At 53.6% G+C, this 21,540-nt stretch overlaps 1 protein-coding gene across 10 annotated transcripts in view; it reads right to left on the minus strand.

Moving 5' to 3' along the window:
* The window catches only part of SSBP3 (single stranded DNA binding protein 3), a 163,289-nt gene that overhangs the window by 68,033 nt on the left and 73,716 nt on the right, over nucleotides 1-21,540 (minus strand). Inside the window, exon 1 of one of the 10 annotated variants that reach the window (XM_081818474.1) lies at nucleotides 8,964-8,982. The exons of the other annotated variants lie outside the window; for them this stretch is intronic. The gene's annotated coding sequence lies outside the window, so the exon portion shown is untranslated. Of the gene's footprint in view, nucleotides 1-8,963; nucleotides 8,983-21,540 lie in introns of those variants that run through there. 10 annotated transcript variants of the gene reach the window in all.

Here is a 21,540-nt window from a genome sequence, read left to right on the forward strand (position 1 = left end):
TGGCCACTTCACAATTCTCCCTCCCACCCCAGGACCCTCGCTGCTCCTGAGCAGGCGTTCAGGCCAGGGAGAGAACAAACGGGAGGGGATGAAAAACACACACAACCGTAAGCTGCAACCCAAACAGAACTAATCCATTCAGAGCCCAAAGAGGCTGAGCAGATGGGAAGCCGGCATTCCCCCGCCCGCCACCACCCTGGGTTCCGGGCCCTTCACCACAGTGTGATAATTAGAAAGGGTGACCCAGCCACATGCTCTCGGGGCCGCCCCTGCTCCCAGGCACCCGCGGGCACCGACTTCATCTGGTTTGTGTTTAGAGCCCTCCCCGAGCCTCCCCAAAATCAGATGCACAAGGGCATGAGCGCAAACACCCCAGCCTTCGGACACACTTTCCCGGGAAGGAGAGAGGCGTCTGCTCTGTGCACTCCCCTCTGGCTTCTGGGCAGGAAAGGCAAAACACCCCCATTCTTCCCAGCCCAGTGCCCCCCACTCTCCCTCTGAGCAGCTCCGCCTGTGTGGGATGACATCTTCCTCCAAGTGCATCCGTCTCTGTCTTCCCCTCCACCTGGTAAGCGCTTGTGTTGTTCACTGGGACACCCCCAGTGCTTACTTAGCACAGGGCAAGGCCGTGCATAACACATTCAAAGATCTGCTGAATGAATGTCGTCATAGCTCCAATGAAGTATACTGCCATTTTTATTCCTTTCTCTAAACCTTAAGCCCCCTGAGGGCAGAACTCCTGTCTTGTTCATTACCTCCCCGATGCCTGGCACTTTGAGGGTGCTCAATGAATACTTGTTGAGCAAAGGAATGACCATTCACCGCCGTGAGAACACTGAACCCACCAATGGAGGGATATCCACCAAATCCGGGAATGGGAGGGCTGAACGGAAGCTCAGCTATCACTGGTGTCAGCCCGCTCATCTGTAAAAGGAGGGCGAGTGTCTCGTCTGCAGCCACAGACAAGTCCATGTGGCAGACACAGGACTCGAATCTGGGTCCCGAGGCCCAGCCTGCCACGGTGGCGGAGACAAAAGGCACCAAGGATGTGCTCACTGCTCCGAAGACGCGGGTGAGCTGGCGGGGCGGACGAGACAGACACGTGAAACAATTAGTGAACAAGATAACCGCCAGGATGACGGTCTTATAGCCTGATATAATAAAGTACACGCCGTACGACACAATTAGAGACAAGAGTGAAGCACAATGCACTAATTACACAGGACAAAGAGTGAGCAAACGGGAGCCGCCGGGGCGCTGGAGTTGTCACAGAGGGCTCTGGAGACCAAGGGACCCGAGGTGAGTCTGGGGTGGGGCCTCCACCGGGAAGCCTCTCCAGATTACCACTCCCTCCTCCGTGCTCCTGCTACCTCCTGCTCTGAGCTGGCCGATCCCTCTGCCACTCACGGTCCTTCTTCAGACACCTGTACGGTCAGCCTAGGGAGCAGGGCAGGGGGCAGGTCCTGGCCCCGAGCCAGCCCCTGGTGGCGGGTCAGGGTTCATCATTTCAACATGCACAATCACCAGTATCACGTGCTCGGCACTGTGCTGAGGCTCTGCATTCACCGTCTCGTTCAGGCCTTACAACAAGCCTGTGAGGTGAGGCCATGTGCTTCTGCAGACCGTTAAGCTCAGAGAGGGGAAGTCACCGTCCCGAGGCCATGGTGCCAATAAATGGTAGAGTCGAGAGACAATACAAAACAGGTCCACTGCTCTACAGATCTCATGCTCCTAAATCTCCACACCCACACGGGCCAGCACGGAAGCCCAGGTCCCAAGGGCCTACTGAGTTCTTTGAGATGTGGGCAGTTCAGGCGGGGATGTTAAAACACACCAGATCTCGAGGATCTGGAATGAAAAGCAGGTCTGTAAAATAACTCATCAACTATTTTTACACTGCTTACATCTTAAAATGATAGTGTTTTGGACATATTCGTTTATGAGTAAATAGAGTATACTACTGAAGTGAACTCCATCCGTTTCTTTTCACCTTTTTTAGGGGCCAACAGGAAAAAGGTAAGAGGACAGGTGTGGTGCACATTCTATCTCCAGGGGCTGGCACTGCCTCCATGACGTTTGTGAATGAATGATGAGCAGGTTGCAGAGGACAGGAGGGCGGTGAAGGCGACATTTCACATAACAGGAAGCACGGAGGGAGCCAAGGTGTAGGGGGGAGGCAGCCCTGAGCCCTGCACTGCACGCTGGATGCGTGGGGTGACATCTGGCTAGAACTAGGGGAGGGCTTGGTCAGGTTCACTGGTGCCAAATGAGAGAAGACATGGAGAGCAGAGCAGGACTCTGACCTAGGGGTTCTGCTAAGAGCAGGAGGCAAAGCTATTGACCACACAGAGAAGAGAGCTGGGAACGATGACTAAGTGTGACTAGTGGCCTAGAACTAGTTGCCCACCCAGCTGCCTTGTAGAACACAGCAGCAACTCCTCCAATTCTTGAGCTGAAGAGCACTGGAATGGGTCTCCCCCCAGGGCCAGGAAACACTCATTCCAACTGGGCACAGACATTCTGTGGTCACAGGGTTAGTCTCACGTCAGGGCACAGAGGAGGTCTTTCAGGGGAAGAGGGGCTGGTCAGGTAAGGCTGAAGGAGGGTTTCAGAAGTGGAGGTAGGGAAAGGACGCAGCAGGTGGAGCTCTGGAAGAATAGGTCGTTCTAGGCAGAAGGCCCGGTGTGTGCAAAGGCTGCGTGCCCAGGGCACAGGCAGACGCAACAGAGGAGAGTCTAGAGGGGTTGCTGGAGCTAGACCCCAGGATTTTCTGCTGGTAAGGAATAAATACCATGGGTGCAAGGCTGGAAAGTTGAGTCTGGGAATGCGGTTGGAAAACGGACCAGTCCTCGCTTGTGGAAACAACCCTCAGGCCTGGTCCGAAGACCTCTCAGCTGTCGACTGGTGAGAGGGCGGCCCCAGGGAAACCCAGAACACTCCCCCACCGCCCCTGCCACCACAAAGGGGCGAGGATGCCCTGGACCAATGGTGCCTCTTCAACACACCTGGCGGAGATTTACCATAACAGGAGAAAAGCCAGGCAGAGACCAGTGTTGAGGTGTCTGGAGGGAGGTGTGGCATGGGGAGCATGGCTGGGGGTAACAAATCCCAGCTCTGACATCTGCATGCGGAAAGCCCTCGGGCTGTTTGTTAGCTGAGTAAGAGGGGAACCATGATTTTACTCCGCAGGGTCCTTATGAGAAATCAAGACTCAGGAGATAGGAACTCCCCAGCACAGACCCAGGCCCTTCCCTTCCCTGTGGTCCTGGTCCCCCGAGTGCGTCCCTTCCTTCGTCAGGGACGGCACAGCACCTGCCTAGCATGGTGGGCAGCACACGATAGGCATTCGATAAATAGTAAATTTTCTATTCTCAGATGTCACGGCTGAGGGACAGCAAATTAGATCCAGTTAGGAGTGCAGAAAGTTACCTCGGCGAGCAACCACAGGGCCATGGAACGCTTTTAAAAGAGAAGGAAGCTTCAAGCTGGAGGCCACTGCCTTCCTTTGCCAGGCTGGGCAGCTCGGAGCCACGGCAAAGCAGCAAGGGACTCAAGTCTGATCTTTTTTAAAAGATTTTATTTATTTATTTGAGAGAGAGAGAGAGAGAGAGCGCATGAGCAGGGCAGAGGCAGAGAGACAAGCAGACTCACGCCAAGCCGGGAGCCTGACACGGGGCTCGATCCCGGGACCCTGGGATCATGACCTGAGCTGAAGGCAGCCGCTTAACCGACTGAGCCACCCACGAGCCCCAAGTCTGATGCCCGGAGTGAGGCATCTTATAGACGATGTGCCAGGGGCAGAAGGAAGCTCTCAGTTGAGGTCAGGGCTCACAGAGAGTCACTGCTATGTGGTTCCCTCTCTGGCGGACTCTTCTGCCCTCTCCCAGTTCTGTCCCAAGTCCAGGCACCCTGATCCGCTAGCCACTCTTCCACCTCTCCCTGTCTTCTACCAAGATCTGCTCCCACGCTTCATCATTTGTACAAACACCCTAACCTTCGAGGTCCCAGGGAAATGCCACCCACAGTCCTCAGTAGCCCTTCCCAGACTCCCCCTACCTGACTGTGCCGCCCCTCCCTCCCCCACTCCCACTCTGTCCCCAACTCCTGGCACCTTCTATCCAGGCTGGCAGCTCCTGGGTTCCTGAGTTCCTTTCTTATTCCTCCTCCTAGACTGTAAGTCCCCCACCCAGCCCACCCCCTGGGACAGGACCACATCTGGCCTGCACAGGACCCACGGGGCCTTCCCAAGGACAGAGTGGCGATCATACACTCGCTAAGGGAACGGGTGGGAGGGATGTGATAATGGACACCTTGATGCGATAGCCTCGGGCTGGTGTCAGCCCTGTGTCACAGAGCGCAGCCACCGGAGGACAGGGGGAAAGCTACACGTCCGAACAGGCACAGAGTTTCCGGCCAGGACACCAGGTTCATTATCAGCAAGCATCAGGTTATCTGAAACAAAACTGAGGAACAGAGGTAAAAAGCCACGGCAGCAGCACAGCCTCACCTGAGGCCATGTTCAGCCCTTACCTGGGTAATCCCTGGGTAGAGGCGAGTGGGACCAGCACCCTGGCGTCTGATGTCTCCTAGGAGCTGTTATGGGTAGGATCATTATAAAGCTGAGAGTAACAGTACGTGCTGATTTGGTACAAGCACTTATTATGCTCGCTTCTCTTTATCTTCCTTTACACCAACCCCAAGATATAAATTCTCTACATGACCCATTTCACAGAGCAGGCGACTGAGGACTAGATTGCCAAGGGTCACACAGTGGTAGCGGGCAGAGCTGGGACCTGCCTGACACCGGGCTCTTTCTATGACAACTGTAGTCTTTCCCCCTGGCACCCACTACCATTACTCAGCTTGACACTCAACCTCGAGATTCCCAGAATGAAACTCAGACAGGACTCCAGCTGTTCCCTGACCCCATAGCCCCCAGGATTAATGGAACCCAGATTTCAATGGGCCACCCAGGCCCTGCTACTCGGGGTACCCTATATTCCCATCACACTCTCCTCCTCCTGCTCTCCTGGCCCTGGGATCCTCGAGCACACTGCATGCTTTGAAGGAAACAGCTTCCCCACCATTCTGGCTGCCTGGCAAACACCCAGTGTCTGCTACCAAATCGGCCCTAGCATCACCTTCTCTGCCAATCTTTACACCCACTCCCCGTCCCCCCTGAGCCTGGAGAACCGCTCTCTTCTCTCTCTTCTGTGCCTGGCTGACCCTGGCCCGGGCCCGCTTGGAACGACACACTGCACTGTGTTCAATGCTCTGTCTGGGTTCCTTGAGGGCAAAGATCCCATCTTAATTTATCTTTGAATCCCTAGAGTTGTAGAATAAATAAACGTTTTAAAGCACACGTCCCCCCACCCCCAAACAAACAACTCCCAAGCCCCTGACCAGAACAATACTAAAATAACAAAGAAGACTGGAATAACGCACCAATCCGGAGGGGCAGAGATTCATTCCTAGGTCAGCTCTGAAAATTAAGCATACCTAAGGAAAAGGTAATCTCTGCCCCTGGCTTTACAGGGAAAATCTCACTGATCTGGAATAACTGGGCATAGGAGATGAAAAGCTGGTCCGTGTGACAAACTTACAGTGCACTTCTGACTGTATGAGGCATACACAGAATATAGCTCTAGTGACTAAACAGGGCCCATTTGTCAACAGCGCGCCCAGAGCGTGTAAGCAAACGGAGCACGCGGATTTCAAGCAGTGCAGATTATCAAGCAGGTTTTGTCATCTTCCTGCATCTTAGGACACCACTCGTTTGCCTGGCAGGCAAACCTGTCTTCCGGTCTTGGCCTGAAGGAGTGAGGCAGGAGCTCTGCCTTGAGGGCGGCTATAAAATTTCCATCAGACCCCATCAAACCGAGCCTCCTCCAGACAATACACAATTCTGCAAGTCGCCTAATGAGAGCCGAAGTTTCTACAACAAGCCAGATCAAGTCAACATAGACTTGAGCTTTAGCCATGATGTAGGAACCGGATAATGAAGGGAGGCATCAGCGTCCCTCCTCTGCATGCCAAGAGAAGGAAAGTGAAGCCGGTTCTCAAAAACAGTCAGCCCTGCATCCGACTGATATGTGGGGAAATGTCCCTATTAGGGTTTGAGGCAGCCGGCGCTGTGAGGAATTACTGGTCCCTTCCCCATGTATTCAACGGGCTGAGAAAACAGCAGGCGGTCAGCACGTTGTCTTCTCCATCACTCCTGACACCACCCGGTAAAACTCAAAGACTCTGGAGTGGTCCTGAAAATCCCCAACTCCCCAACTGCCCTGTACTCAGAAATAACCAAAAGCCTCAGCCACTGCCAAAAAAGGAAAAAGAAAGAAAACCCCAGGAACACAGCAAATCCATGTCCAACTCCTTTGCCCCTTAGAACAAAACCCATTGCGGGCGCACACAAAGCGGGAGAAGGCTGGACAAAGAGGAGGCCAGGTCACACTCGACAAGGCGCTTTCTTGTCGTTTCCAAAACAGAACTGTCCTCTATTAAAACACTCTTGTTGCTCGGATGTTGGGGGGGCGGGGGGGGGGTGCGGCACACAAATCTCAAAACAAAAGACAAGCCGTGGCAGGGAGGGGAGGCCTGGAGCCGGCTCCTTCTCCCTTGCACGCTTCCCAAGTGTCTGAATGCCCGCAGATCTCAGCCCCAGTGCTGGCAGCTGTCTGTTATTATCCCAGCAGCTCTGAGGGCCCCAGCACCAGGGAGCGTGTCCCGAGCAGGTGAACGCCATCTGCCCGGCTCTGACGAGATGCCCGTCTTCGTGCCTGCCAGCAGGCCATGCAGACCTCGGGGAGGCACAGCCAGCCTCCCCCCTTCTCTGAAATGGTTCTCCAGTGCTCGGCCGGGCTTTCTTCTCTCTCCCCAGGGGCCGCGGGCTCAGTCACTACCTGGCATTTATCACAGAGGGGGAGCTCTTTGGAAAAACACTTGGTCACCTTTCATAGAAATTTCTAAAGGCATTGAGAGTATGTTTTTGCGGGGTGGGGGAGGTCTGCACAGAGTTGGGTATACATCGGGGAACAGAGCCCACCGACACACACCTTCCAGGGGTTAATTTTAAGAAAGATCTTTAATTGATCTACCAAGAGAAAAAAGTTTTCTACCTGCCTTTTAAAAAGCACTCCCCGCATTAGCTAAAACATTCCCAACACACCCCGGGCCCATTTCCTCCTGCCCCCACCCTGGCTGTTTTAATTGGGGTAAGTGGTTCCCTGATGCAATCTGCAAAGTACTCGTCCAGACCATGGGGAGAGGGAGAGCTAAGCGGAAAAGCGGGGCTGGGGTGGGCACGATCCCAGGATGGGAGCATGCGTGGCCTTCCCGCTCTGCCTTTCCTGCTCCTGGGAAGAGAAGAGTTCTGCCTTAAGAGTATTTTCATGGGCTGGTCTGTCACAGAACCGAAATGCCTACAACCCATGTGACAGGCAAGGGCAACAACTCCACTTCCCGGGAGAAAGCGAAGCACATGTGACGGTGAGCCGGCGTGCCCGTGAGAAGGGTCCCCGTGGGTTCCCATCCAGTGCTCTCTGCTCCGGGAGCTAATGGCACCTGGAAGGAGCACAGGTCCCCCCCTCATCTCTCCAGAGTCTCGAGCAATAAGAAATCTGCGGTTTGATGTCTTCCGAGCCACACACGCTTCACTGACACCAACCAGTGACAGACTTCCTCTCTTAGCAAGGAAAGCAAGGTGGGGACGGGCACGGGGAGAGAACGGGCCATCCCAGAAGGGGGCAGCAGAGTTCCGGTCTGGCCTTGGGCGGCCTGGGCTCAAGGTAGAAACCCACCAGTGGCTGGGAGTGAGGACTCCGGTCCTCCCAGACTGAAAACACCCTGGGGAAGAGCTGAGCCACAAGAACTCTCTGCTTCGGAACAAAAGCCAGAAGGCACCGAGGCAGTGTGGAGAACCTGGAAGTCAAAGCTGGTTCTGACCCCTACTAGACTGCGGGGCCCTGCGGGACTTCACGGGCAAAGAGAAGACAAGCAACCCACCTAACTCAGGAGACCACAGCGGGGCGTACAGCGGGGCGTACAGCGGGGCAGTGCAGGTGTGGGACCTGGAACACCTCAAAGGACCGTAACAGCAAGGTCTCCAAATCAAGTCGGCCTTGTCAGGAGCAAATAAGCAGGACATGCAGCCCACAAGGGTGATGCACCCTGGCCTTGTGACCCCCACCATCGCTGCCATTACTCAGGGAGGGGGCTGCAAGCCGGGAGATTCAGGAAAGTAGCCCAACTACATTCAATGAGCAGCCCTTCCGTTCCCCACCCCGCTTCGCCCTCCACCTCATGCCCTGTGCATCGTAGAGGATCCGATTTCTAAGGTCTTCAGCTGGAGAACCAGCCAAATCATTATCACCATACAAAAGCAAGAAGGCAGCACACAGAAACAGTCCTTGAATTACTTCATCCAAAGGGAGCTCTGTGCTGTGTCCCCCGGTCCATGGTGCCGGGGTCCCAGTGGCATCCGCAGTGGTTGGGCAACCATGCCCAGCACACCATCCAGCTCGTGGAAGCTCTCATACACATCTGTCTCAGCCTCCACCCAACTGCCTCTCCCCAGCATTCACTGGCCTAGCTGCCTTTTCTCGTTCTCATGCAACAAAGCAGAGCCCACAGGGAAAGGGCTCCAACCCACAGCACCAGCTCTGAGCTTTGTAGTATTTCAAAGGAAAGGGATTGTTTGGGGCAAGTGGTCACAGAGGGCTTCCTTTCACAAGGAGGGTGTAGCTCACGATGAGCCTGGAAGAATAGACGGGATTTCATAGAGGACCAGAGAACATGCTCCCGTTCACTCCTCCACAGCCTCCACTTTGGGCTCAAAGCAAAGTCACGACCTGTTCTCTGCCCTGAAGGCTGTCCCATCTTGTCACAGCTCCTGAGCCCAGTTGTTCAAAGCAGACCAACCCCCATGCCTGGAGATGGCAGGACTCCAGACCTACTGTTCCCACCTGGGAGGCAGAGGCCACAGGACAGGGCCCAGCTGAAGCCCCTGGGAGTCTCCTCCCCACCAAGCTCTCCTTCCAAATCGGGGGATCGAGCCAGCTTCCTGGAAATGTCTCCTCCACTTTGAATCCACTTCGGAGAGGCAGGCTCCGGTGGGAGGCTGGGGAGGAGCTTGGGATGGGAACATCCTGTCTGCATCAGGGCAGGGGGGTGGGGCTCAAAGGCTGCCCACGTGTGCTTCAGGCTCCCCCCCTCCCCCCCCACTGAGCAGGAAGTGTTCATTCGACCGACAAACAAGCATCTGGGGGTCGTGGTAGGGTTAGGGCGGTGAAGCCAACCTCCGATTTGTGGAAGTGAATAATCCAAGACAATGGGTGTGTGACAGCGGAGAAATCAGGTCCAGATGCAGGCCAGAGCCAGCTGCCCAGGGACCAATCGGGTAATCAATCCTGTTGATATGTCTGGGGGAGGGGGCTAAGGCTACTGCCCTGGCAGACAATGGAAGGCAGCTGGGAGCTGGTCTTATGATCCACCCCCTCCCCAGCACAATCTGGGGGTTCTGTGTTCTCTTCTGCTTCCGGGCTTCCCTGCTCCCCAACCAGGAACTTGAGGGGAAGGGAGATGAGCATACCAAAGCCAGCTGTGTGCCTGAGTTTTCTGAAATCAACAGCCAAGTTCTCTGGGGGCCGCGCCCAGGGTCTTGCACCAAGTGCTGGAGACTAGAGTCCCCCTCTCTGGGGTATGGCTGAAGGTTGCCCATCACCTCTGTGCAGAGGTCTTAAGCTGATGATACTGAGGGTCAAGATTGGCCAAGCTTTCCCCCAAACAAGCTTTCCCGGAACCTCAGGACAGCTAGTAAACAGGAACCCTGGGATTTTCACTTTGCAGACCTAGAAGGTATCAAGGTGGTTGAGATGAAAATGGGGGCCTGGTAGGGCCTAGCCAGCCAGTTAATAAGTAGCAGAGTTAGGCCCAGCACCAGACTTCCCTTCCTATCCTGGGGCTCTTCCCAGGCGCCCAAACGGCCCCCGCCCCCAATATGTAACCCTAGACCCAATCCCCAAGGGGAGACAGGATTACTTGGTTCTCTGGCAGACGGACGTGGGGGAGGATGACCACACAATGACAAACCACACCAACCAAGAGTGTGGGACACATCCCAAAAAGCAGGTTTAAAGACCTAACATGTAGCACAAACTCCGTGGAGAAGCAGAAAGAATAAGGGACTCCCCTACTTCACAGAGTTCTTATACCCACAAGAAGATGGGCATAAGAACCCTTCCATATGACACAATGTGACCAAGAGCCGTAGCCGTTGTGCCCAGACCTGGCTTGTGCAGTCTCACCAATGTCGGCGGGGAAACAGGGACTCCCTGCCCGGCACACACAGGACGAAGCCTCAAAATGCAAAAATGATTTGTTACATAGATTGTTAACTGGATGGAAGAAAGCTGGGCTTGACACTTCTAACACTGCTTCCCAGGACAAATATGCTATGGCCTTAAATATTTCCTTAGATCCTTCCTAAAAAGGACCTGAAAGGGCCCTGGAGGAAAAGGGTGTGGGACAAGCAGCCTAGTTAGGCAGTAAGCACCCGGTCACTGACTGTACCCCAACAGGTACTGGGCTACTGGCTTCCAATGTCCCTTCCCAGCACGGCAATTCCATGAAGTCAAAGGTCACCTGGGTACAACTACTGGACAAGGAAGGAATACTTGTTGATCTGTCTTCCTTGCTGGTAAGGGAAGCCCTTGATGAACAGGGAAGGGAGAGGGGAGCTGAAAATCCCAAGAACAAAAGAACGGCAGCGCTTGTCACTCTGGCCCTGATCATCCATGGCACCCTCTCCAGCCATCTGTCACATCATATAGAAATTCCCTGCGTGTGATTCTGTCTGCCTGCAAAGACTGCTGGCTCCTATCCATCTCCCCATCCCCACCGAGCGTGGTGCCCAGGAGGCCCCATAAACATTGCTGAACAAAATGATGAGCCAGGGCATCACCAGAGCCTGCTGGTGCAGAGCAAGCACAGGCCACACCCATTCCTCAAGGCTGAGGCTCTCTGAGCCATGCAACTTCCTCTCCTTCACCTTGACGGCACGTGTAGCTCATCCTGCACACACCAGCACGAGAGCACACCGGGTCTACCTTTGTTCCCACCAGCCACCCCCTCCTCTCTCTTGGGCACTATGAGTCCCTGCAGTCAGGGGGCAGAAAGGACTCGCCACACTCCACTTGGCACTACAAGAAACACACAGCAGTCAGACGTGGTGGCTGGTGCAAAAGTAGAGAAGTCAGGGTTATAACATTTTTCATCTAGAGAAAAAAAACAAAAGAGCTTCCTTTAAAAACGTGTTTCATAATCCCCAGTGCAAGCAAAAATGCAGTTAGAATACCCATTTATCTATTCTAGCATCAGTGTAAATCAAGACAATCCTTTTGAAAATAATTTGGCAAAAATGACTCAAGGATCTTGAAAGGAGAGGTCCATACTTTCTGACCCAGTAATTTCACTTCTGGGAATTTAGTCCAACGAAATCATCCAAAAATGAAATGCCAAGATGTTCACCGCAGTGTTATGTACAATGGTGGGGTGGGTGGGAAGGGGGAGGACAGGAAGGAAGATCCAGTAAGAGACGAACAACAGTTAAATAAAACCTATGCAGCCATTAAAGTATAATTAGGAATTATTAGAAGCATACTTATCAAAAGAAAAAGCAGACCACAAACACATGTGCAGACCCGGACAGCATTTTGTCCAAGTCTAGAAGTTGTGATAAGATAATGGTGGAGGGAACGTTTTCCTTTCACTTTCCAAACTGTCCTGGCAAGTGGACCCTAAAGACAGGGCACCCTACTTAAGGTGGGGGAAGAGCCGTGCCTGGGTCTCCGTCCTCCTCCAACCCATGTACCTCGTGACCAGGCCTGGGATGTCAGCAAGGGGACAAGAAGTGGGAGAAGACTCTGAACCACGGCAGCCGAACCTGGTTAGCCGAGCTCTGTTAATGTGACACCTCCGAGAAGGACATTTAACCAACAGGAACGTCCTGGGAATATTTAAATACCCTCCCCAAACAACCAAACCAGGCAGGCAGGCTTTATATACGGTGTGCACGCACATACCCACAGTTCTCAATATACAGAGACAGAGGGCGCCTGGGTGGCTCAGTTGGTTAAGCGACTGCCTTCGGCTCAGGTCATGATCCTGGAGTCCCGGGATCGAGTCCCGCATCGGGCTCCCTGCTCGGCGGGGAGTCTGCTTCGTCCTCTGACCCTATCCCCTCTCATGTGTTCTCTCTCTCTCATTCTCTCTCAAATAAATAAATAAAATCTTTAAAAATATATATATATATATATACAGAGACAGAGACACCATTCCATTCCCCAACAGCCGTGGTGGCCAACTTTCTGCCCCAATCAGCCATCTGGGGCTCAAAGGGAAGGTGTCAGATTGATCACCAGGGTTGGATTAAATTTTTTTTCTTCTTAAATCCCCTTAACTGAGAAAGCAGCTTGAGCCAATTCTGCTTTTCTCACAGACACCAAAACACCAAGCTGTAGTTACACCAGTTCATCTTCACACCCCAGCGTTTGGGGGAGGGGAGGATCAAGCTTTCCAAGCAGCTCTCTGCAGTCTGGCCTCCAGGCGGAGAAGCTGGAAGCACAGGCTTAAAGGAACAGGATGCTGGGAAAGGGCCACATCCCCAGGGCCCCCGCCCCACCCCAGCCCCAACCCGGCCACCGCCAGGGTCTCTTTCAGAGGAAGGAGGTCGCACTGCCTCCCACTGGCCTCTCCCAGATCCCCAGCTCCAGGCAGGAGTCTTCCCCCTCCTCTGCTCTGCTCTGCTCCTGCAAAGATCTTCCAGACTAGCACTCTGCTCCCACCAGCCTGACCTCCACCACTTAACATATCCTTAGAATTTACTGAAGAGAGTGAGGGGAGAAGGAAGGTTATCGTGTCCCAGGATATACCAGGCACCTTCTTCCCATGATCTCATTTTCTCCCCTCAGCAACCTGACCAGGGGGTGTATTCCCATTGTATAAGTGAGCAAATCGAGTCTTGCAAATGCTGCACTTCTGTGGCTGAATCCTTTGTATTCTAGACTTTCTACACCACATTGGCTGTTGCAGACCACGCTCAACAGAGGACAGGGAACCAACCACTACTGAGCACTGAGTATGTGCCAAATGCTCCTACACACCGCTTGCTTTTTTTTTTTTTAAGATTTTATTTATTTATTTGAGAGAGCATGCATAGAGGGAGAGAGAGAAGCAAACTCCCTGCTGAGCAGGGAGCCCGAAATGGGGCTCCATCCCAGGACCCTGAGATCTTGACCTGAACCAAAGGCAGACGCTTAATGGACTGAGCCACCCAGGCGCCCCCTGCACATACTCTTTCTAACCCTTATAACAACGTGGAGAAGAGGAACTCTAGACTCATCCCCAATTCCCAGATGAGAAAACTGAGGCTCAGAGAAGAGCCCACTTCCTTCTCACACAACTTCTGCGCGATAAGCTAGACCTGACCCCACCCCCGCCACTGTCCAATTGTCCAAAGCTCCTCCAGGAACCAGGCTGCAAACCATCTGTGTAGCTCCCAGCCAGGTCTACACCTAGCAGTGTGTAGGTACTCCAGCCATGTGCTTTTGTTGTGGGGGAAGGCAGAAACCAGGGTAAAGGAACTCCTGGGGATTTATCTCTAACGGGAAATTTCCAAACACACCAGCAGAAGTAGCAGCATGGGACAGGGGTTCTCCTGGGAGGAGAGTGCTGTGCCACCGCTCAGCAGCTTCTGAGCCTTACCACCCACTGAGCCCACCTCCAGCCCAACAACTAGGAAGATGCTTAAAACCCCCCACTCCCAGGAAACCCACTCTGTTACCTGCTTTACCACCCAGACCCTCTCTGAGTTCGTTAATGATAAATCTTCCAGGCAGGCACCAGCCTCCCGGAAGCGCAATGACCACCTCCTGGAAAAATGGCCAAAAGCAGGTTCCGCATCAATTTATCAGGCTGTAAAAAAGGGTCCTAGAGAAAGAGGGGGGAAAGCAGTGAAGACATGGTGTTTCCAGTATTTTTACTGTCCTTTCGTTGGCCTCTTCTCTTTCAAGGAGGCAAGTGGTTCGGGAAAGGCCTAAGGAACGAGCCAACCACAAAGATTAGTGCTCGGGAGCCCGGTTTCAAACTCACTATCTGGACGGACTCCACAATTTTTCAGGTTCTGACAGGAGAAGGAGGGCTCTCTCAGCTCACAGAGCCCCCTGAAATCCAACAACTGGAGGCTACCTCTGGCTGCTCCCGCCGTCATGGACGCTGGGGTACCTGCTCCACACCAGGCAGAGAGGAGCGGGCAGGGTTTCAGGGGCCAATCAGATGTGCCCCTGGCCTCCAGGACCTTCCAGTCGAGTGAGAGAGAGATTCCCCACAATCACCAGTGACTTCCAAGGGAGGAAAAGCAACAAATAAAAGTTATGTGGAAGATGGGGCAAAGATGGGGCACCTGGGTAGCTCAGTTGGTTAAGCATCTGCCTTCGGCTCAGGTCATGATCTCAGGGTCCTGGGATCGAGCCCCGCAGCAGGTTCCCTGCTTAGTGGGGAGCCTGCTTCTCGCTGCCCCTCCCCTGTCCGCTCTCTTGTGCTCTCTCTCTCAAATAAATAAAATCTTAAAAAAAAAACAAAAACAAACTTATGTGGGAAAAAAGCCAATCTCTAAAGATGAGAAATGCTGGCTCTGGGCTCTGGCCCCCATTCCAAGAAAAAGAAAAAGAAAAAGAAAAGGACCAAGGAGGAGAGAGGCCCGACTTTAAAGACACCAAAGACAAAGGTTACACTGAAGGGGTTTTAAGTTAACAGCCCAGTTACTGGACAGTTAGGATCCCAAGTATCATCCAGGTGCTAGGAACCTGGAGCAGAGTCACACAGACAGGCCCTGACTTCAAGGAACCTAGGTGGGGCAGATAAGCACAAGTACTTCAATACACAATCTCAGTTAGTCTATCAACTAGCACCGTTAGCTGACAAATGGAGACATTCAACCAATGCATCTGCGGGATGAATGACTAATGGGTGCGCCTTGCGAAGGCAGAAAAGGCATGCTGGGGGAAGAGCCTGGAGCCCAGCCATACAGGCAAACTTGCCCTCCAAGAAGCAAAACGAGCATCAGGCAATCCTGGCCGAGGTGGGGGTGGGGGGGGTGGGGGGGTGGAGAGACGGCACACTCCAAGGCACAGTGACGCAAGGCAACGTGGCATATCCAGGGAAGTCCAAGAAGCCCCTCTGTTCATGCCTGAGGGACCAGGGATGCCCCAGGCAAAGGCGCTGAGCCCACAGGGCCTTGGGCCCAGCTGGAGAGCACAGGCTACATGCATCCTGAAGCAGAAGAGAAGGCAGGCGTGTCCAGACACAGGTGCACAGGGCCAGACAGCCACTGCAGGGCAAGGACTTCCGGCGGCAGTTTCCAGGTGAGGAAAACGGGGGACTTGAGTAGGGTTGACACTTGCTTGAGGTCCGGCGGCTGGAGGGTGTCCATCCCTGGCTTCTGTCCCGGGGCTCCTTTCATCCCACCCTGCTACTGTCCTGAGAGCAGGCACTGCATTACCTAAATATTCCACAAATGCTGCAGAGGCTCTTCTGGATGGATCTGCACAAGCAGGTGGCGCAGCTCTGGGGCCCGGGTGGGCCTTCACCTGCCTGAGCCCCAGCTTCTGCCTCCCGTGAAAGATGAGGAATGCATGCTACACCAAGGGAGCTGCCAAGCAGATCAAACGAAGATGAGTACAACTCTGGCATGCTGACTTGCAGCTGGTAAGCCCTCTGAGGGTGGCAGACTAGTGTCAGTCACTCATTCAAACATACTTGAGGGCCTACTATGTGCTGTTTTGATCAGGAAGAGCAGAATGAAGGAGAGGGAGCTGAAGACCACCAGGACAAAAATGGACAGAATGCTTCCCATAGTGGACGATGGGGGTGGGGGTGCAGTCTGAGGCCTTTAGCCTATAAAGTGAGGGATTGGGTAAGAAAGGAAGAGAGTGAAGCTATGATGTTTTATGCAATGCTTGATAAAACCAGAAAGCTGGTTGGGAAAGGGGCTGGGAAAATGGAATGTAAACTGCTCTACCCTGCCCCCTTCCAAAACTCTGGGCCTGAAAAATTAGTAGGTCTACCCAACCTCCAGGGCTGTAGTTGGGGCACAGCTATGGCCATGGTTCCAGCTTCCCAAGGCACAGTTGATGAGATCACTGTTCAGGAAGGTTCTGGTCTGGTCACAAGTATCTGCTATCCTGCCTGTGGCCGGCTGGCTGGCTGCTGAGAGAGTAATGCACAGTTTCGGGCAGTAAGGAGGTGGTGGGCAGCGCTGATGCGACTGCAGAGCTGCATGGACTTGAGCGCTTGGGAGGTGTGCTGCAGCGCTCTCAGTGAAGATCTGGGGCTGGGGCAACTGGAATGCTTCGGTGGGCTAAGGTGCTGCATATGAGCAGCCGTGGCCAGCAGCCACCAGCAATGACAATGGCCAGCCTTCTCTGATCTGGGCCAGGAGGCAAGTCCCTCAAGGACCCACAATTAGCAGCTCTCTCTCTTTTTTTTTTTTTTAAGATTTTATTTATTTATTTGAGAGAGAGAGAGAGAGAGGCAGGCAGAGGGAGAGGGAGAAGCAGGCTCCCCACTGAGCAGGGAGCCCGATGTGGGGCTCGATCCCAGGACCCTGAGATCATGACCTGAGCCGAAGGCAGACACTCAACCGACTGAGCCACCCAGGCGCCCTAAACAGCTTTCTTATCACTACCACCTAATAATGCATCTGGCACGTAAATTCAAGATAGCACCTACCGAATACCGAAAGATAATGGCCAGGCCAAGTCAAGCAGGGACACAGGGTGAGCATTCAAGAGATGCAGAAGGCAAGGCCCTTTCTCCCAGGATAGGCAAAGGGAAGAACAAGAAGGGACAGCTGTGGTCTCCAAGAAATAAGTCGGCTGTCTCCCTTGCCCCTCCAATCAATGAAGCCAGGTTCAGACAAAACCAACAGCCCACTTAGACCTCAAATGTTAAGTCATCTAGCGTTGTTACCAGGTGGCTTTGAAAGTCCAACACAGCATGTGTCATGGGGCAGACACCCCATACAATCACTGGTTTCCTCCAAAATTGCACCCGGCACCTTAAGGGGGGGTGGGGAGGGCTGGTAATAAAAACAGACATGTTCCCTGCCTTCTGGGACAATACTGATAAATAATGACTTACACTCCACAGGTCTATTCACTGAACCCTAGCCTATGATTCTCAAGGAACTCAGGAGAAGACTCCGGGCTTCCTGGACAAAGAAACAGCAGGATATCTGAATTATTAGAATGTTCCAGGGTAGGGCAGAGGAGAGAGGTCCAGCGTCCTTCACCCTCCTCCACCCCACCCAAGCACTGGGAACCACTGGTCAGCCCTGCAGCAAGTCAATTAAGCTCCCAGAGCACCTAAAACTACTCTTTAGTTGGGAAAGAAACAGCTTTGAAAAAAGAGAAAAGAAAAAAGAAAAACCTCTGCCTCTAGGGCTTAATTAGCTTTGTAAAGGGCCAAGAGATGCACAGATAACACGTACTTTTGCCAAAAGAGGAGAAAAGTAAACTACTCCTGGAAACAGACAAGATCCATGTCCCCAGCCCCCAGGACCCCTCTAGCAGGTGGGGCTGAGAGTCAGGCCCTGGAAACCAGTTCCTCCAGCGGGGCAGGATGCCAAGGCATCCTGCTGGAATGAGGCTCCCCATCTTCCCCGGAGAAGGTGGTGCTCCAGCCTCCTGTCCCAGCCTGCTTGCCAGACCCTGTCCCAACAGGCAGAGGAGGACTGCTCCTGGCCTCACCTGCCATACTACCTGCCTTCAGGCAAGCAGAGGGCAGAGAGAAGGCCTGCAGAGGTGGTGGGTGGTTGGGGGGAAGGTTCCATCTTGGATTCCAGAAGCCTGGATTCCAGTGACAGGGGAGACTTGCCGTGAATTCATCCAGTTCAAGAGGTGAAAAGTACTGACCCTGCAAGGCCTATGGAAACCATCCACCTCTGCTTCTACCCATTAAGTAAGGCTGCAAAGACTGAGGGGAAGGAGGTGGGGAACTGGCAAAAACAAGAGTCCCCTCCCTTCAGGCTGGCATGGGCCCACCTCAGCAGGATAAACAAGTGGGGTACAGCAGGTATGCTTCTGTGCCCCCCCCCATAAGATTTACTGAATATCAGTTATTGAAAGTCGGGTGGCACGAGGTATTATGCTAAGCCTTTTACAGAACCTTCTCATTTAATCCTCAAGCATGCTTGCTGAGTGTGCGCTCCCCAGTTTACAGACGCAGAATAGAGAAGCTGGGGGGGCGGGGGGGAATGACAGAACTTGTTTCTTGGAGATCACAGCTGTTCCTTCTTGATCTTCCTTTTGCTCATCCTAGGCCCCACTCTTCCAAGTTGCATCTTTTCTTTTCCAAATACCGCTGAATTCCTGTGGTCAGTGACCAAGAAAGCTGCATTCAAACCCAGGTCTGTGGACTCCAAAGCCCCAGCTCATGGGCACCAGACGCAGGGATGGACTCTCAACAGTCTTTGGGCCATGGGCAGAGCCCCGTCAGAACAAAATCCCTCTCTGGCAATCAGGGAAGAATCAGAGAAGGGGCCTGCCCCTTTCAGACAGTCCTCTGCATGGGCCCCATACCCTCGCCAGTCTCTGTGCCACCCCAGGGGCCACTGCGGTCTCTGGCGGCCCTCACTGACGACAGCCCTGGTCCCCACCCCCAGAGAACACTGTTCGCTCATTGATCCCATGGGTCAGGCAGCGGGAAAGAGCAGCAACGCTCAAGGCCAGTGTCCATCCCCGGGGTGACCCCTGGAAAGCCTGCACAGCTGCAGCTTCCCCTGCCCACCCGGCATTCCATCCCCAGGGCAATGGAAGCAGGCCCCACTGGAGAGCGAGGAAAGGAGAAAGCCAGCCTGATTTACAGAATTTACCAAATGGGTCCGTTTTTCACCAAGTTCCAGTGCTTTGGGGAAAACTCCAGGTTTGTAGGAGAAGGAGATTAATGGCAGGGAGTTAATGGGGCAGTGATAGATCCTGCCTGAAATTTTCTGAAAAGTTCCGTGCCGAGGTGTGCAAGTCCAGTGGACCTGCTGTGATTTAGTACGGCAGCCCCTGAGAACAGGCAGGCCCACTATATCGGTAAATCTGCTCAACGAGATCGTTTCTGGAGGGCGGTTTACGAGATATATGGTCTGATGTGTTGCCAAACTTCCCAGCTAGCTGAGCCCCAAATGTGAAGACAATGGGAGAGCCAAGGCAGAAAGCTGGCCCCCCTCTTCTAGGAGAAGGTGGGAAAAGTATGTCGGGAGCAGCCAATGCTGGAGAACCAAGGAAAGCTGAACTTAAGTTCTCTGGCTTCCTGCTTGGGCGTGGGGGAGGGTCCAAGAACAAAGGAACTCAACAGAGGAGAGCCAAGAGGGAACTCAGACATCACCCACTGTGGTACCATCTTATCACTGAGAAGACAGAGTCTCAGACGCTAGCACACACACAGCAGCCTGGTGTCTCGGACCAGGATCTGACTTTCCCTGGGCAGTTATGCCCCTGCCCACCCACCCCCAACCCCGCTCCAGACCCCAGCCAGACCCCACTGCCCAGGCCTGCCCTTTTCTCAAAAAGCCTCGCCTCTGATCACACAGGGAGAAGGCAGGATGCCATCGTGCCTCTCCAGACTCACTAGCTCATCTGGGAGCTACAGACATTGCCTAAATGAAGGCAGAGAGAGTCACTGAGGGTACAACCCTCCTCTTCAACCAGCCCTGCGGGGAGAGATCACACACGCCACCACAGATCTTTCCACAGGCAACAGATGCGATCACGATCATCGTCCCAAGATGAGATGCTCCCTCCCTCTGTAGCTCCTGCTGATGTAAAAGTCTGTATCAGATCAATTACAACACCATCATTCCCCATTACCTTTGCTGGAGGATTTGATTATTGGATTAATTTATAATCTGCCTTCCTGGTTGTTTTTTGCCTATTGCTCTCTTTATACCAAAATCACATGTAAGTAGAACCTAATCAAACGGCCCAAAAAAGGTGTTTGAATGTCTCGACTGCTGATGTCAATTCATTAGAAGCATTACTGCTTCTCCTCTGATTTTCTCAACACTCCTCACCTTATTCTGAAATTCCTAGAACCAAAACCCTTATCTGTGTACTTAACACAGTGGCAAAGATAATCCAAGGGAAAGTCCTGCTTGACATCAGGGCTATGCTTTCCAGTGGATTTCCAGCGCCCACCCCAGCCATCTGGGACACTTCCGCGCCATGGCTCAGTGGGCACCGACCGGGAATGGGGCACAGAGGGCCAGGTGCTGATGCTGGGTCCCTTTCGGGGAGAGGGTGCTGCTGGTGGCTGCAGCAGTGGGCTCAAACTCTCCAACTCGCTCCTGGAGCTCATGGTAATCTGATGATCGCAGTGGATAATTAGAGTCTCTTATCAAAACAATTAGCGGATGAATGAACAGTCAGCTCGGTCTCCAACACAACTGCACGAGAGCAGCAAGAAGCAGGGAGGCAGAGGCAAGGGAAATGACGAATCGCAGCCACTGGCCATCCTGCCTGCGCCTGGGGACCGGTGTTCCAATTCTAAAGCGCACACGGCGCTCCAGCCTCACCTCGGGCTCCTCTGCGCACGCCCACCACCAGCAGCTGCCCAGGATGCCCTCCCCAAGCGCCTTCCCTTTTTCCGCTCCTACTCTGGGAAGTATAAGCCTCGCCCTCCTCCACCCTCTTCCCTGCAGGGTTCCGTGCATACCCTCTATTTACCCAGGCTGGGACACCCCAGGGCAGCACTCAGAGCTCTTACTTCCTGGGGCTACGGGCACCCGGTAGGGGCTCCGTAAATGTCTGTGGAGCCACCGAGCGAGCAAGCAAGCAAGCTCGGCCTGCTTCTCTCCCTCACAACTAACTGCGAAGGGCTCCATGGGAATACCCAGGCCGTTCCACCCAGTGCCCCTGTCTGCAATCTCATTAGCTAATGTTTAAAATTCAAAGCTCCTCCATCATTCCCGTGTCTCCCCATCTGTAAACAGGCCTGTGGGTCCAATACCATTTGTTTCCACCAGCGAAATACACAAGGATTAGCCAGAAAGCCCTCCGGAAACATAATCCGAAGTAGCCTGGATCGTAAGGTGGGAACAATTTGCCAGAAGAGGTGGTCCTTCCTGTTTGGTTTTTGGACCTAGGAAATGAGGCCAAGAAGGTGGGGGACACCCAGAGATCTACGGGGCTCTCACCAAGAGGCGCCCCAGGGGAAGAGCCCCCAGGTTTCTAAACACGACTCAGACACTGGCAGGTGGGGGTGCACCATCTTGGGCCCAACCTCTCTAGGGTCTTACCCCAGGGTCACCACAACAGTGATACATTCTGGAGTGTGCTGGTGCAGGGGGGTGCCCCCGTCCCGTTCCTAGTGTGCAATGGAAAGGGAGGGAAAGGGAAAGAAAGAGAAGAGGAAAGGGCAGGGCCTAAAGCAGAGTTCTCCATCTGCTTTTGTTTTCCACTGCGTTCCTTTCAAGGTCTGGGTTCTGCTAAGCCCCCG

This window comes from Leptonychotes weddellii, chromosome 4 (genome assembly GCF_054177405.1).
Source record: "Leptonychotes weddellii isolate Sample4059 chromosome 4, ASM5417740v2, whole genome shotgun sequence".
NCBI lineage: Eukaryota > Metazoa > Chordata > Mammalia > Carnivora > Phocidae > Leptonychotes > Leptonychotes weddellii.